General features: G+C 32.2%; 1 protein-coding gene across 1 annotated transcript in view; it reads right to left on the bottom strand.

The window, feature by feature from the left end:
- LOC138696640 (5-hydroxytryptamine receptor-like) overlaps nt 1-18,460 on the bottom strand; it is a 1,489,006-nt gene that overhangs the window by 377,357 nt on the left and 1,093,189 nt on the right. The window lies entirely within an intron of this gene.

Raw genomic sequence — 18,460 nt, 5'->3', positions numbered from 1 at the left:
GTCCACAGAAGTGTGCGTTAGATTAGTATTGAGTTGGAGAAGGGGTCATGTCCAGAGTTTTTTGTCTCTCCTGAACAATTTACTTTTCAGGACATGACCCCTTTTCCAACTAAACGATTCAATTGAAGACAGTAATTAGATTCAATATTCTGCTACAGAACATAACTGTGTCCTGCGAGAAGAAAATAATGTGTGTATCAAATCTCCAAATGTTGTAATTTCGAATTTAAATAACAACTGTGTTCTGAATATTTCTAATAAATAAATAGTTGCAATTCATGTTTTCAATATTTAAAATTAACGTACTTATAAGTACTTTTAGGCACGGAAATTTACTTTTAAGCACCCTAATGTATGGTTTTTTCGATACTAAGAATAAAACCGAAAAACCGTCGTCATGAAACGGCTATCAAAAAAATTCATTAATATATTTCTAGTAACAAGTAGCAATAGATATGGGAGATTGAAACTGAGTTGTTTGATAGAGCCGTCTGAAGGATTCGTACGTTAGATTCTTTTTTTCTGTGAATATGAGAAGGTTCGATCTGTACGATAGAATTATCATCCCAATTTATTTTATGACAAGATCCGAAACTATGCTCAGTGATTTTGGACTTTCAATGAACCACTATCTCATATTGTATTTCAATAATCTTACTCTTTCTGATAGTGACCTGCTAGTATCAACCGAAGACATCAATGAAAATCAAAATGCCTCTTATGAAAGCCAAATACATATCAAACATTTGGCTACAAACATTTTTGTTTTATAATTTTAATTTGTACTCGCTAGCTATTTGAATGAATGAATGAATGAATGAATGAATGAATCAATCAATCAATCAATCAATCAATCAATAATTTCACGTGATCAAACAAAACACATTTTTAGGTTAGGTATTGTAAATCGTAAACTGTCTAGTCAAAAGAAAACACCGCGTTACTCAATTACTTGCTTAGATCTGCTCGTCTAATTAGAAATCTTCCATTTTCAATGCACTACATTATAGTTTTTAATAATATCCATTTTCCTTTCGGTAATCTACATTCTCCTACTTTCCGCAATATAAAACAAAGGAGGAACGATAATCTCCCTCCATATTCTTGTAACAGTTTCAGACATTTACGATCGACAGAAGATGCTATTCTTTTCGTTTTCAAGTAGGCAGAAAACACAGATCTTGCAATTTCAGAACTTGTGACGCGAAATCACTTTAGAAAGTTTGCCCGGAGCTCTTTAATAAAAACTCTGTTATTAATTCCAGGAATTACAAAGTTTCCAGAAGTCGCTGGTACAACTTCTACTCCACTGGTGGAGAAATCAAAGAGAGGGAAGAAGTCACAAGAAATGAACGGTGTAGTACTTATGCAATTTTCAAAAATTGGAACAAAATATGATGTAAAGTAGAAGATTAGTCTGTCACCTACTGTAAGACTTCTCATTAAGAGACGAGGTATTTTACCGAAGATATGTTGGGAGACACGCACAAGTCTGAATTGCACGAGAAGATCCGACAAGAAATGCGAGTTTTTCCCCCCCTCTTATAATAACCTATCCTCGACGCTGAACCGGCCGGCCAATGACTGAGCCTTGTTTGTCCCAGCCGGCCAATGACAACACTCCCATTCATCTGCTCCTTCAAGAACGCTGAGTTACTGGCTTACTCTCCTCTTACCCCGCAAGGACCATACTCCCTTCGCGCGGATCCTCTCGTGAAATTTGTACAATAGATGTTAAAGTGACGACGTAGAAAAAATCTGCAAACTAATTTAGTTCCATCATAAGCATCTTTCCTCCGAGAGGTGACAAATACACAGAGTAAGCAAACTTTTTAGATTCCTTCCACGCCACAGACCTTGATCAAAACGGAAATAGCCTAATGACTGATTTATAATGCATGTTTCTCTACTCTCTGATTTCAGTAGCAGATTTCCTTCATACTCATATTGAATGTGTCATTCTAACTCGTTCAAATAATGTAATGATGTTACTGAACTATAAATGAAATGCTGGGAACATATTGCAAGCTCTTATCTACCTGATAATAACAAAATTATTATTGCAGTTTTCTTTTCATACGGAATCATATGGTATTTCAGTTATTATTGTTAATATTAAGAATGATACTCTTGTGTTTTGTAAATTAATTATAAACCTGTACTTTTTAAATAGATGGATGGATGGGTGAATGGACGAATGAGTAAGTGGATGGACGGACGAAAGAAAAAACTAAAGAATGAATGAAATAAGAAAATCAATAATTAAATTAATTCTGCCATGGTGGTCTAGTGGCTAGAGCGCAGAACTTAGCATTTCATGGACCCGAGTTCGATCCCCGGTTAACACCCGCTTTATAACTTGTGTAGGGCCAACCCGAGGTCCAGATAACGTAGGGATTTTCTCTGGGAATTCCAGTTCCCCGTGGCATCCCAACTATAATTCTCCATCGTCATCATCTCGTCTCATAGCGGATGTAGCGTAGACCAGCCTCCTATGCGCACCCCGGGCAACAACTCTGCCAGTAAATTGGCCTACACAACTCGCCTCATATGGGTGAATGACGAAAAGTCAAGTACTCGCCATTAAACAAAATAAATACGAGGGAGAGTCAAAAAGTATCCTTAATAATTGTTTTATTAATTGAATATGTACAATAACACTATAAATACTTCAACACTTTCCAACATAGTATAACAGGAACACTTGTGTTGAACGTACTGGAGACTGTGGAAAAATGATGAAGTGTTTGTAGTCTTATTGTACATATTCAATTAATAAAACAATTATTAAGGTTACTTTTTGACTCTCCCTCTAAAATAAAATAGTAAATTAATTTACACGGAATTTTAAAGACATGCTGAGGATTAAACATATCTTTATCTTCGTTACTTCTTCAACGTCCCATTGAATTGCAAAAGAAGTTAGGTTAGTTTCAAGTAACGAGGCAAGTGAAAATCAGTTACCTAACACAAAAAATGCTTTCCATACTGTAATATTCATTTCATAATATGTGATGCATCAAACTATTCAATTCGTTTCATAATAAGAATTCAAATAATGGACTTAAATTAATAAAAAAAATGGTTTGACATAAATTATCTTTCTATAAACGAAAATAAAGCCATAAGTATTCCATTCTCATTATCTGAAAAATGTAACAAACCTCCTATATCTATATTAAGTATTAAATTACAGTGTAAATGTCCGATTATTAAGGAGTCCTCTGCAGTTAAGTATTTAGGCATAATTTTCGACAATCATTTAAAATGGAACCAACACATTAATTACTCTTTGTAATAAATTACGTAAATTAATATATTATTTTGTTTTATTGAGGTATTACTTGTCCATAAGTTTATTACGCACAATATACTTAACTTTATTTCAATCGGTAATTATGTATGGAATTATAGGATAGGGGTAGCTTATTTTAATCCAATTTTAATCCACTTTATTTATTACAGAAGAAAATAATTAAAATATGTCTTCATAAACCTATTGATTTTCCACCTCAAAAATTGTTTTCAGACTTTAATGTCCTTAAAATAAGACAAATTTATTATTTTCTATTAATACAATTCATACATAAACATCGAAATAATTTGAATTTTATTCTCATAGTTATGAAACAAAAGGTATGAATTCCTTAAGATTGTTTGAACCAAAATGCAACACTGCTACAGCATTTAATCATAGTAGCAATTTAGGTCCAAGATAATATAACACATTTATATTTAAATATCCCAGTCTTGTCAATTCTAATAGTTCTAGTATTAAATAATAAAAGTTATGTATGGATTTTATAAAAATTGAAAAATTTTTAATTTAAATTTATATATTCTTATTGAGTAGTATACATAAGATAAATTGTATTATATACTTCCTAATTTCATTTCAGGAATCCCCCCTGAGCACGAGTTCTACTCTTTCAGGGGCGAGCTAAAGTTTTTCTGTTTATATTATATTTTATGTTACAATTATTAGCAAAATAAAAAAGTAAATAAATAAAATAAATGATCACATGAATATGTTAAGGCAAGCAAAGCCTTGCAAATTAATGCAGTTGAGGGAATGATTAATTTGATATAGAACTGTATAACTTAATTCTTAACTTGACTTAGCATGACTTGCCTTGGCTTGGCTCTATGAGGGCTGAACCCCGGATGGCTCCATACACTTAGACACGCTTTGGCTCTTTTTGCGCCCTTATATGCGACGCTTGTCCACACAGGTAGGCCATCCTGCCTCAGCCCCAAACGGACAAGTTCCCAGGAGAACGAGCCCCAAACCCAACCTGTTATCGTCGACTAACAGGTGGACCAACCTACCTCAGCCCCTGATAGATCCAAGTCCCATCTGCATACGAATAATCCGGTAACTTCCGGGGCATGGAGCCCCAAACCCTTTCTATATAGCATCGCAAATCCGTACTATTTCCAAGACTTCATCTACTCTATTTTTACTACTTCATATTATAGATGAAATGAGATGGATATGAAGAGAATTGATGAAATATAAAGGGAAACGAGAGTGTCCAGAGAAATATCATCCGCAAGTCTGTTTTTTGATAACAAATATCTATATTCAATTATTTATTTATCTGTCTGTAATAGGACAAAGGTCACTTTCAACAGACAGTACAAAATTATAGTTATTTACTTACTTACAAATGGATTTTAAGGAACCCGAATGTTCATTGCCGCCCTCACATAAGCCCGACATCAGTCCCTATCATGTGCAAGATTAATCCAGTCTCTATCTTCATATCGCTCAAATTCATTTTAACATTATACTCCCATCTACGTCTCGCCCTCCTCAAATATCTATTTCCCTCCGATCTTCCCAACTAACACTCTATATGCATTTCTGGATTCGCCCATTCGTGCTCCATGCCCTGCCCATCTCAAACGTCTGGATTTAATATTCCTAATTATATCAGGTGAAGATACAATGCGTGCAGTTCTATGTTGTGTAACTTTCTTCATTATCCTGTAACTTCATCCCTCTTAGCCTAAAATATTTTCCTAAGAAGCTTATTCTCAAACACCCTTAATCTCTGTTCCTCTCTCAAAGTGAGAGTCCAAGTTTCACAACCATAGAGAACAACCGGTAATATAACTGAGTTATAAATTCTAATTTTCAGATTTTTTGACAGCAGACTAGATGACAAATGCTTCTCAACCTTATAATAACACGCATTTCCTATATTTATTCTGCGTTTAATTTCCTCCTGAGTGTTACACAAAAAAATAAAATAAAATAAAACCTAAAGAAGACATAAATAGGCCTACCGATAAAAATGCAAGATACAGATATAAATACAAAAGAAAAAACATATAACAATCTATATATAGTCCTACACAATACTTACCTACTTATGGCTTTTAGAGAACTCGGACGTTTATTGCTGCCCTCACATAAGTGTGCCATGTTTCCTATCCTGAGCAAGATTAATCCAGTCCCTACCATCATATCCTACCCCCCTCAAATCCATTTTAATATTATCCTTCCATCTACGTACGTCTTGGCTCCCCAAAGGTCTTTTTTCCTCCGGCCTCCCAACTAACACTCTATATGCATTTCTAGATTCGCCCAAGCCATATCAAACGTCTAGATTTAATGTTCCTAATTATGTCAGGTGAAGAATACTATACGTGCAGTTTTACTTTGTGTAACTTTCTTCATTTTCCTGTATCTTCATCCCTCTCAGCCCCCCAAATATTTTCCTAATCATCTTGTTCTCAAACAACCTCTGTTCCTCTCTCAAAGTGAGAGTCCTAGTTTCACCACCATAAGAACAACCGGTAATATAACTGTTTTATAAATTCTAATTTTTAGGTTTTTTGAGAGCAGACTGGATGACATAAGCTTTGAACCGCATAATAACAGGATTTTCCATATTTATTCTGCGTTTAATTTCCTCCCGAGTGTCATTTATATTTGTTACTGGTGCTCAAAAATATTTGAAATTTTCACCCATTCAAAATATAAATTTCCGATTTTATATTTCCATTTCTTATTATGTTCTGGTCACTGGACATAATCTCATTCTTTTTTTCTTCAGAGTTTACTTCCAAACCTATCTCATTTCCTTAAAGTAAAATTCCCATCTTTTTTCCTAATCGTTTGTGGATTTCCTCCTAAATATTCATATCATCAGCATAAACAAGCCCCTGATGTAACCCGTTCAATTTCAAACCCTCTCTGTTATCCTGGAGCAAAGTTAAAAAGTAAAGGGATAGTGCATCCCCTTGCTTTAGCCTGCAGTGAATTGGTAAATCACATTATAGTTACTTACACAAAAAATGAAAAGAAAGAAGATATACTGATACAAAAACAAGATAATATATAAATACAAAAGAAATATTGAAAATAAAATAATAAGCTATATGTACAAAACACAGATATTAATACAATTGGAAAAAATATAAATGCAGATATAAATACAAAAATTAAGAATACAGAGTAATAAATAGACAAAAATATTATAATAAAATAATTAAATATTAAATTAATTTTAAATTAAAAAACAAACGAGAAAATCCTCTCAATCTCAGATTTGCCCTTCATAAATACAAATCCACCACAGCCGAGAATTGAACTCAGGTCCTCGGTTGTAGTGAGACAGTGTTCTACCAATATTTTCATAACTACTCTCGCCTCAAATTAACAACAAACTGATGTTCATTGTATAGTCGGGATTCGATCAAAACCTTAGTTTCCTAGCAGTATAAAGTCATTTATCGGCTATGAAATATATGTATGAAAAATTCAAGGAGCAGCAATTTGTCATTTCAAAACGGACACTAAAGGACTTGATAGTGTACACTGTCATTTATTTAGCGGAAGGGTTATATGCGAGAGATTTTATTTTGTCATTTTGGTACGCTTGAATGATTTATTTATCTCATACAGGCTAAGCATCTGGTTCAAATTTCGTTCTACTTACAAGGACTTATACTTAAGTGGAAGCAAGATTCAGTCAGTTCCAGGACGCACTCTGTCTTATTACACGAGGCTGACATATTTATGGTCGTGTCGCAGGGCATACATTCCGATATTCTGTGGTTAAGGCGCACGGCTGGCAATGAACACGAAGGGGGAAGTGCAACAGAGAAGGGAAACAGCTAAGAAACATGCTATTAATTTATAGATATACAGTTGTAAATCACTCTTCGGAGCACTATTGTTCCATAGACATGCAGAATAGTAAAATGATTTATTGTTATGTAGTCAGAACTAACCTACGAGGTTGTGCTACAGGGCTTACATCACACATTTGCAAATAATACCTTCCTACATATGATAGTTGTGCAATATTATGTGCAATAATGCTACGATTTAAAAAAATACTGTTTCTAGTAGCTGACGAAATATTTATTTATTTATTTACTTGATAGTTACTAAATCATTTATATACGAGTATTTACGTCTTTATTTATGTATTTATTACTTATTTATTTATTTGATAATTATTTACTTATTTACTTACTATATTATTTAGGTATGCATTATTTATTCAACTGATATTTATTTACTCATTTACTTCTTAATTTATGTATATATTACTTATTTATTTATTTGATAATTATTTACTTATTTACTTACTACATTATTTAGGTATGCATTATTTATTCAACTGATATTTATTTACTAATTTACTTCTTAATTTATGCATTTATTACTTATTTATTTGATCATTATTTACTTACTTCATTAAGTATGAATGTATGTATGTATTATGATTACTTATTTAATTGATACTTATTTACTCATTTACTTCGTTATTTATGTATTTTTACTTATTTATTTGACACTTACGTACTTATTTCTTTATTTATGTATTTATTATTTGTTTTTTTATGTATTCATTTATTTATTTATGTGATAATTATTTACTTACTTCATCATTTATGTATTACTTATTTATTTAATTGATACTTATTTACTCATTTACTTCTTCATTTATGTATTTATTACTTATTTATTTGTTTGATGCTTATTTACTCATTTACGTATTTATTTATTTACTTATTTATTTACTTATTTATTTATTTATTTATTTATTTATTTATGTATTTATTACTTATTTATTTATTTGATAATTTTTACTTACTTCATTATTTATGTATGTATTACTTATTTACTCATTTACTTCATTTATGTATTTATTACTTATTTATTGATTTAATATTATTTACTTACTTTATTATTTATGTATGTATTGCTTATTCATTTAATTGATACATATTTACTCATTTACTTCTTCATTTATGTATTTATTACTTATTTGTTTGATACTTATTTATTTCTTTATTGATGTATTATTATTTATTTATTCACTTATTTAAATATTTATAACTAATGAAAGTTATTTGACTGTACGTCATTCACCCATACGAATCCAGTTGTGAAGACCAATTATATCGAGTGTCGTTTCCCTGGGAACGCCATAGGAGGCTGGTCTAAGCCACACCCGTGATGAAATATGAAGGTGATGGTGGTGATGATGATGATGATTATGACGACGACGATGATAATGATTTGTTGGGATGACACAGGAGTAACGGAGTGTCCTGAGATAACACCTGTTACCTGATCCACAGGCTTACACAGCACAAATTATAAACTGGGGATACAAAGGGAGTCGAACTAGGGTCCGCAGGATTATAAAATATAACAGGATATAATTAAACGGGGCGGAATGAAATGAGTGGAAGTCGAAAAAAGAGTTGCAGTAAAGTGAAATTGGAAAGATGAAAATGAATGAGGTAAAATAGAATAGCAAACAGCAAAATTATAGGGCAGAATACTTTGAAAAATATATGATTAAAATAGAGTACATTAAACAGCAGTGAGTAAGGACAATATAAGCAAAATGCACTAGAATATAACCAAAAGTTAAGAAATATAATTAAATATAACGTTGAAATAGGAAGAAACTCTAATAAAAATTCTTCTCATTGTTTAGAAGAAATCTCTGTACGGAGCAAGTAGACGGCTTCACATAACATATTAATTTTCCGCTTTCGGCGTCTCTAGGAACGATCTTACTCGAAAACACCAAGTCTGTTACTTGCTGCACTAAAACAATCTTTGTTTACATTTCACATAATTAGAAGGTAAAAATAATTAATGTTACATAACGAAATTTAACAAAGAAGCAGGAAGAGAAAAATAAGACATAAAACAAAAGTAAAGAACTAAGACAGAATGTAAATGAACTTAAGGAAAGACATTTAAGAGTGTATTAGTATAGAAGAAAGAAAATCATGTAAAATACAAGAGAAATAATATAAATACTATAGAAGAAAGAGAATTATATAAAATACAAGAGAAATGAATGAAAGAATGGATTATAATTGAATAAAAATAAACAAGAAAAATGGAAAAGGAAAGACGAGAAAAAAATAGAAATGAAAAAAAAATTGTACCTTATAAAATAATAAAGAACAGAATGAAATGTAAGACAAATATAGGGAAATAAAATGTAATGGAATATAAATGATTTTTTTAGAATGGAGTACAAAAAATAACAGAATGAAGACAAAGTAGACTACAGGATAGAAGAGGAAAATATTTGAATGCAGTAAAATTGGAACAAAAGTGAGGATATCTTTCAGGGTGATCCTCTCAAAATCAAAATCAATACATTTAAGGAAAGGTTGAAAAGATTAGGCTGACAATGTAATTTGTAGGTGCAGTGTAATTAACTAAGTTGTGTTATGTAATTAATTAAGTTGATATGTAATTAATTAAGATGGTATGTAATTAAGGTGATATGCAATTAATTAAGATGATATGCAATTTAGTTCATATGTAATTAATTAAGATTATATGTAATTAAGGTGATATGCAATTAATTAAGATGATATGCAATTAAGTTGATATGTAATTAATTAAGATTATATGTAATTAAGGTGATATGTAGTTAATTAAGATTATATGCAATTAAGTTGATATGTAATTAATTAAGATGAGATGTAATTACTTAATTTGGTAATAGTTGGATGAAATAGGTTAGGTTTACTTTTGTTTATTGTAGGCGTTATTATAGCATAGTTTTTATTTATAGTCCTAGGTTTATTGCATCTATTTATTTACAGTTTGAAGCAAATTTACGCGTATTTTATTTTTTATTGCTGTAATTATTGTATTATTGTAACGGTATTATTGTATATTATATACCACTGCCACCGGGTGTATATCCAAATGTAGTGTTAATAAATACATACCTACATAAAAGATAATCAGCAGAAGATTAGTTTCCAGTGAGATGAGATTTTCGGATACAATAGTTAGGTTAGTGATCGTATCGAAAACTTTACAGTCTATAGCAACATGTACGGCAATTAATTTTGCACACTTCAGAATTATATATAAATAATTAATACACCTGAATATTAAATATATTAAATGTATATTTTGTACAATACTTTTATTTATTTCCAAACAACCCACAGTTTCTTTCTGATGTATGCATTGTGGAGTTCTATAAGTTATTAATTTAATGTTAATACTATGACTATTCAGACACTAAATTAGTAAATTGTAAGTGCAATTATTTATTGAGTTCCCTTCCAAATATACGAAGATATCCAGAGGTTACGTTGCCGCAAATAGAGTAATATTTATTATTTAAGACATTTTACAATTAAATAAATTATTAAGAGACAGTGACATTGCAATTCTAATACTTTATTTCAAATGCCTTTCCAATTTAAAACGCCATGCAAATTTCAGAAGACAGTTCAGACAGGGTGGAGCGCTTCAATGAAGTCGTTCTTTATTCTAACATTTACCCACTTCAGGGTTTAATTTGCGTATCGATAAAGTTATAACATTGTAGATGGCTCTCGAGCAATGTTGGAGAAATCACCGAGGGAATATGAAGATGAAAATCTTAAACCTAAAGGATAAGGGGATTATTATAATCAATATAACTGAAAATTAGAAAGATTAGAAAGTATATATAAATTTTTATATGATTTAGAACTGTATACATTTTTTATATAATTTAGAACTCTCCAGACTCCATGTTCTCATTGATTTTTAAGATCATCTAATGAATATAATCCATTATACTTACTACAAATGCGCAAAAATTCTTTGGCTTTAAATAACTTAGAATTTAATTATATTTCCATGTCCCGCAAAAAGATGGGTAACTATCGGTGCTGGACCCCGGACTCATTTCACCGGTATTATTACCTTCATGTCATTCAGACGCTAAATAACCTGAGATGTTGATACAGCTTCGTAAAATAACCTACTAAAAACCAGCTTTAATTTGCCTGGCAGATTGTATGTAGAATTAATATAGAAATGTATGTCCTACTTCACTCAACGAGATTATAAAAAGAATATATGAAGTACTATATTGCACAGCTTACTTCAAAACAATCATAAGTCACGCAAAATTACATGAAGATAGTTGAAGCAAGCTGCATAAAATATAAAATTACATGAAGATAGTTGAAGCAAGCTGCATAAAATATAAAATTAAACGAACTTTAGACTAACTAAACAATTACAAGAGCCACTCAACAAAGAGATATTATTATTATTACTAGACACACGAGATACACAAGGTTAAAAGAAAAAAGGGAAAAGTTATAAGAAACTTTAATAAAAGTTTAGCAAACTAATCATTCTAGAGTTTGGTATGTAAAATTTACGTAGACATATTAAGAGTTTATAGTAAATCAAAATAAAGAAAATTATGATTTACAAATTTTACTTCACAAGGAATTAATTCCTCTTATTAAAAATGTTTTTCAGCTTCAACGATTTGAAAATTTTAGTCCCTGACTACGCCTGACGTCTTGGAACAAAAATAATTCCAGTGCCGGGCTGTGGTTATTGTGAAGGAGGCATAATAGAGAGATGTTTAATAATTAGTACTGATAGACGTAGATTGTGCTTTGAGTGTGTATTAGGGCTCTAGTGGGAAGCTAGGAGTGTGAAGCTGTAAAATAGGTAATTAGGAGTGGAAATATTTAGAATTTGATATAGAAAGCAGAGAGAATGGGATATAATTCTTTCATCCGAAGCTAAGACAGTTGTAGGAAGTAAGGAGAAACATGACCATAACGGCTACTATTAATAACAAAGGGGATGAAAGCATTATGAGCCTGTTGAAGTTTCGATTACTATGGAGAACATCGCAATAGTCAAAAAGGACTATCACTAAAACTGTACTAATATTTGTTTGAATTTAGTAGCAATAATTATATATAATTGAGGTTACATTTAAAAACATATTTAACTTGTAGAAGAGAAGAGATTATAAGCATTTGAAATGTGGATATATGGAGAAGAATGGAGTGTGTGAAATGGACAGACAGAATAAAAAATGAAGCTGTGTTGGAAAAAGTGGATGAAGAAATAATGATGCTCAAGCTGAACAGGAAGAAAATAAAGAATTGGCGAAGAAACTGAAGGATTCATTGGAAGGATTGGTGAACGGGAAAGGAGTTCGGGGCAGAAGATGATGTCAGACGATAGACGACATTAAGGTATATGGATCATACGCAGAGACGAAGAGGAAGGCAGGAAATAGGAAAGATTGGAGAATGCAGTGAAAGACCTGCCATTTGGTAGAAAAATATGTATGTATGTATGTATGTATGTATGTATGTATGTATGTATGTATGTATGTATGTATGTATGTATGTATGTATGTATGTATGTATGTATGTATGTAACTTGTGTATTCCAGTTTAAATTTGAGTCCAACAAGAAATCAACTTTTCTTTTTACACTTGTACTGAATAGAATGATAGTACTGTTAAGGATGACTAGTAATTGTGTGATTGTTTAATGGAACATAGTCTTTGGGTGCCCTAAGGTAAGCCAATAAATAATATTCGTATGTATAAGTCCAATATGAATATATCTACAGAAGAAACTAAAACATTAGCATTCCTAAAAACCACAACCTATAAGATAAAAAATAGTATTAAATGAAACTGCTGAACAAGTGAAATTCTTTAAATAACTGGGCTGCTCCATATCATACGACAAAAGCAATGGAACCGATGACAATTTAAATAAATATAATTACCTCTGTGGAACAAAATCCGTACGCCGAACATTAGAAATAAAAGTCTGAAAAGAGACCCTAATGAAATTATAAAATTATTAAATAATTTTAATTCCTGCAATCTTATTTGACAACGAAAGTTGAGTCCTAACCAGATAACAAGAAAAGAGAATTGAGTAAGGCGAAATGAAGTTCTTTAGGTATGAAGCTGGATATAACATCTTAAATAAACAGGAAATTAATTAAACATAGAAAGTATTGTACAGATTATAAAAAATTACCAAAAGGATTGACAGTATCATTTTGATAAAATGTCAGCTATAGGTGTTGCAAGAGCAGTCGTGAACTCTAATCCTAAATGGGAGTGGTAGTAGAAAGGTCAATAAAAAAGATAGCGAGGTCAATTTTAGAAGATGCGGAACAGATGAAAAGGTCTAAGCACTGAAGAAGAATAAGAAGAAAAAGAAAAAGATGAGTGTATAAGTCGTGAGATTTTATGGCCTAAAGCTGATTCTCTGAATCGCCGCTAACCGAGCTGCTACTTGCCCATGTAACTTTTAGAAAAGTGACGTACTAAGAGAAACCTGTTTCCAGGCCTACACTCATTATAATAATTATGGCGTTATGTGGCATAGTATTGCAATGTCAGAGTCAAGAATATTTACATTTCTTTTTTGTTTTTTTTTTTTAATTATGGAAGTCGCTTGAATTATTATAAGTAGTGGTGTTCCTCAGTGCCATGCAGACAAACGTGAAAGGAATGATTCATTCTATCTAGGTCTTGTTAAGGTTGTTTGGTTCCACTAATGGTTTTTGTTATTTAAGTATTCAAGATCTCTTAAATTTGTCTACTGTAAACATACCTATACTACTAGTTTTTATGATTTCTACAGCAAATTGACTGTGATGTTACTGTCCAGGCTTTTTTATTAAAATAGATTACAGATTGATATTATTGTTATAACTTAATTAGTAGAAATATCATAGTACACTGCTCCGCCGAGTTAGTAGAATGCTTTGAGTCTAAAGAAAGCAGAAAACAGTACAACGTGGTCTATTATTGTGACGAAAATCCATGTCCCCGCACACCGATAAGGCATCATGTCATAAAACGTTCATGCCTAAGTATTTTTGACAAAGTAAATAGGCCTATTATTCAGCGCCTTGAAAACGTCATAAATATTAAGGATATTGCTGAAGAGTTTAAGATAATATTTATTTGTTCATTAATTAATTAATTAATTAATTAATTAATTAATTAATTAATTAATTAATTAATTAATTAATTAATTAATTCATTCATTCATTCATTCATTCATTCACTAATGCATTCTCTATTCGTTTATTAATTTATTTACTTATGTATTTATTGACTTATTTATTTTATTTATTTATTAATGCATTCATTCATTCATTCATTCATTCATTCATTCATTCACTAATGCATTCTCTATTCGTTTATTAATTTATTTACTTATGTATTTATTGACTTATTTATTTTATTTATTTATTAATGCATATATATATATATATATATATATATATAGGCCTATATTCTTACTTACTTATTAATGGATTTTAAGAAACTTGGAATTTCACTGCCGCCTTCACATAAACTCGCCATCGGTCGCTATCCTGAGCAAGATTAATCCAGTCTACCATCAAATCCCACCTCCCTCAGATCTATTTTAACATTATCCTCCCATCTACGCCTTGGCCTCCCCAAAGGTATTTTTCCCTCAGGTCTTCCAACTAACACTCTGTATGTAATAGACAGATATATTATAGGAAATAAAATTAATTTGTATTAAAGTTATATCATATTCACTTTTATAATGAATTAACAACTCTTAAATAACCATTCCCATATAAACAACGTTTTCCTGTCCATAATATTCCTCCACTTTCACGCTCTACCGTTTGCCGATTGCAGGGAACTTGCTCCGTGTGTTATATCTAAGTCGGTGAATACTGACTTTCTCCTATGTCGACGGAGCAGTGTACGCTCGTTTATATGTAACAGTTTCATCTAACAAATAAAGAATTTCGTTCCCTCCCTCCCCAGATTCCTTGAATATGAAATTAGTTATTTTTTACTCCAACATGTATGTATTCTGCAAATGAACAAAACACAATCCCATCATTATACTACCAATGTGAATACAAACTCCTGCGCCACGATATTTCCTTCCAAGTTACCTCCTCGTATCTACCCGCATTCTTTATGCTTATGTGCGGGATTACACTAAGCAATAAAGTTTTTTTGGTAAAAAATTGAGTGAGAGACTTCGGATCTTTTGCTTAGCATATTGAATTTGTGTCTATAAATTTTTTGTTACAGAATTGGAAGCAGCATCAAGTAGCATTTCTGGTGCAGTCATCATCATCCATTACAATGGATATCTGTCTAGTTCTGAAAACAGATGGCCAAGCTCTATCTTCATTCGTCACCACAAAACAGACTTTCGCTTGGAGTCTGTCTCTTTTTACAACCATCTCAAACTCGTCGAGTTTGTTGCTAGATAAGAATCCAACCTCAATTCAAAGCCTCAATAACTTCCATTTCAACAGCAGACTCCAACTCTGAGGTCATCAATTATACAAGTCATTTGTTAGCAAACCACCGTGAATGTAATTTATAAACGACTGCGGAAACTCCAATAAGTGGCAATAGAATGCTTCAACAGATTCTCTTACGTATAAACTTTCTGATTGTTTCGAACACAGAATCACTTAAAGCTGTGTTAAATTTACTGTCATAGTGACAGGCATCACAATGAATACCCAAGACTACTGCAAGTATTTGACATACAAGTAAAAGAGTATTTATAATCTTCTTTGGAATTTTTGAAACTCCTTTATTCGTAGTAGTAATTTTAGGTTAGAAAATGGCGCTCTAGAATATGCCATTAGGTAAGTTCAGGACAACAGACACGGTTTGGAATTGAACGGATTGTATCAACTTCTTGTCTATGCGGATGACGTGAATATGTTAGGAGAAAATAAAAAAAAAAACGATTAGAGAAAACAAGGAAATTTTACTTGTAGCAAGTAAAGCGATAGGTTTGGAAGTAAATCCCGAAAAGACAAAGTATATGATTGTGTCTCGTGACGAGATATTGCACGAAATGGAAATATAAAAATTGGAGATTTGTTCTTCGAAGAGGTGGAAAAATTCAAATATCTTCGAGCAACAGTAACAAATATAAATAACATTCGGGAGGAAATAAAACGCAGAATAAATATGGGAAATGCCTGTTATTATTCGGTTGAGAAGCTTTCGTCATCTAGTCTGCTGTGAAAAGTTCTTAAAGTTAGAATTTATAAAACAGTTATATTACCGGTTGTTTTGTATGGTTTTGAAACTAGGATTCTCAATTTGAGGGAGGAACGGAGATTAAGGGTGTTTGAGAATAATGTTATTAGGAAAATTATTTGGTGCTAAGAGGATGAAGTTACAGGAGAATGGTTTTGAAACTAGGATTCTCAATTTGAGGGAGGAACGGAGATTAAGGGTGTTTGAGAATAATGTTATTAGGAAAATTATTTGGTGCTAAGAGGATGAAGTTACAGGAGAATGGAGAAAGTTACACAAGGCTGAACTGCAAGCATTGTCTTCTTCACCTGGCATTTGAGGTGAGCAGGGCATGTAGCACGTATGGGCGAATCCAGAAATGCATACAGTGTTTTAGTTGTGAGACCGGAGGGAAAAATATCTTTGGGGAGGCCGAGACGTAGATGGGAGGATAACATTAAAATGGATTTAAGGGAGCTGAGATGTAATGATAGAGAGTGGATTAACCTTGCCTAGGATAGGGACTGAAGTCGGGCTTATGTGAGGGCGGCAATGAACCTCCGAGTTCCTTAAAAGCCATTTGTAACTAAGTAAGGGCGTATTTAAGGGTTGAATAAATGCTATCAAAGGCACGATGAGTACACCCGATTGATTAATAAAACAATGGAACAAGGTGGACCTGTAAAAGACAAAATAAAGGAAGGGGATAATAGAGGATAAATAACGAAGAAGTATTACAGGATCGGTATGATGGGCGATAGTTGAGATATAAAGAAATTGCCAAATGCTTCCGCAGGGCTGGCACGTGATTTAGGTACAGCAATAGACATAGCTTAGGTGTCAAATTTGCTCTATAGAAGTATCGCAAGACTTTTCTTTAAGTGGGTTATTTTACGAAGCTGTATCAACATCTCCGGTTATTTAGCATCTAAAATGAAATGCAGTTGATAATGCCGGTGAAATGAGTCCCGGTTCTAGCACCGATAGTTACCGAACATTCGCTCATATTGGGTTGAGTGGAAACCTCGGAAAAAATCTCAGCCAGGTAACTTGCCCCAGCCGGAATTCAAATCCGGGTTTCGTGGTCAGACTCGCTAACCTTTATTCGACAGTTGTGGACCGCAAAACATTATAAGGTATAATTGAAGATTGTGACCCCAAAACGCGTTAAGTCCATTTTTATGAAAGGACTGGGCTAGTTTTTTTTATCCACCGGTCTACGGAATGAGCGAGTTTTCATGTGACATGCACAAGAACAGAAACTTTTAGACAAGGATTAGCGTTGTTTTGAAAGAAAACGAGCTTAGAATATGATTATAGGGGCCTAGAACATAATTATACTTCTGTACAAATCACAGAAATGGTCAAATTCACTGAGCGATTTTTCGGATCACACTCTACAATGTTAATGAGGATGGAAAGCGGGGACATGCAGTATTTTAGGAGTTTACTTTCAAAACGTAGTCTGTCCAACATTAAAATAATTGTTTTAATATATTTTTTATATTAGCATCCACATAATAGACGTCAAAATGCAACAATTTATTGTTACCTGTAAAATTGCGTTCTTCATACTAAGACACTTGCCTCATAAGGATTCTGTCATTCTTGTAAAGATGTCTAAATCCTATGAAGCCCTAAGTATAGTAAACACTGAAGGATTCTTCTACCGAAACTTTCTCAGAATGTTTATAACGCTGATCGTTATATCGTACTAAAGAACTCTCATCTGTCACTGTCGCCCAATCATGATGAAATACAGACTCTCGTAGCATCACAGACATCAGTACCGAGCGAGATCTCTCAGAAGTTGACACATCTTCTAAAATTGCATCTCTACGTCAGTTCCATTTTTATCTAGCCGAATTGCTCTACCTTTGAAAATAGTCTTTGCAGCATACGTCTTCAAAGAATCAACTTCATTACTAGAGCCCGGATGTTTAGGCGTTTATTTTGGTTAAAATAGGCAAGCATAAAGGCACTAGATATAGTAAAAATAGACAGTGAAATAGGTATTTAATATTCATGCAAACAGACAAAAAATAGACAAATACTTAATAAACTATCCCATACGGTACTCAATTTCCTTGGCTACATGTCACAACAAGATGCTTTTTAA

The sequence above is a fragment of the Periplaneta americana genome, chromosome 1 (assembly GCF_040183065.1).
Source record: "Periplaneta americana isolate PAMFEO1 chromosome 1, P.americana_PAMFEO1_priV1, whole genome shotgun sequence".
Lineage (NCBI taxonomy): Eukaryota > Metazoa > Arthropoda > Insecta > Blattodea > Blattidae > Periplaneta > Periplaneta americana.
Note: the sequence above shows the minus strand (reverse complement) of the source record. Positions and strands in the feature narration are given on the sequence as shown.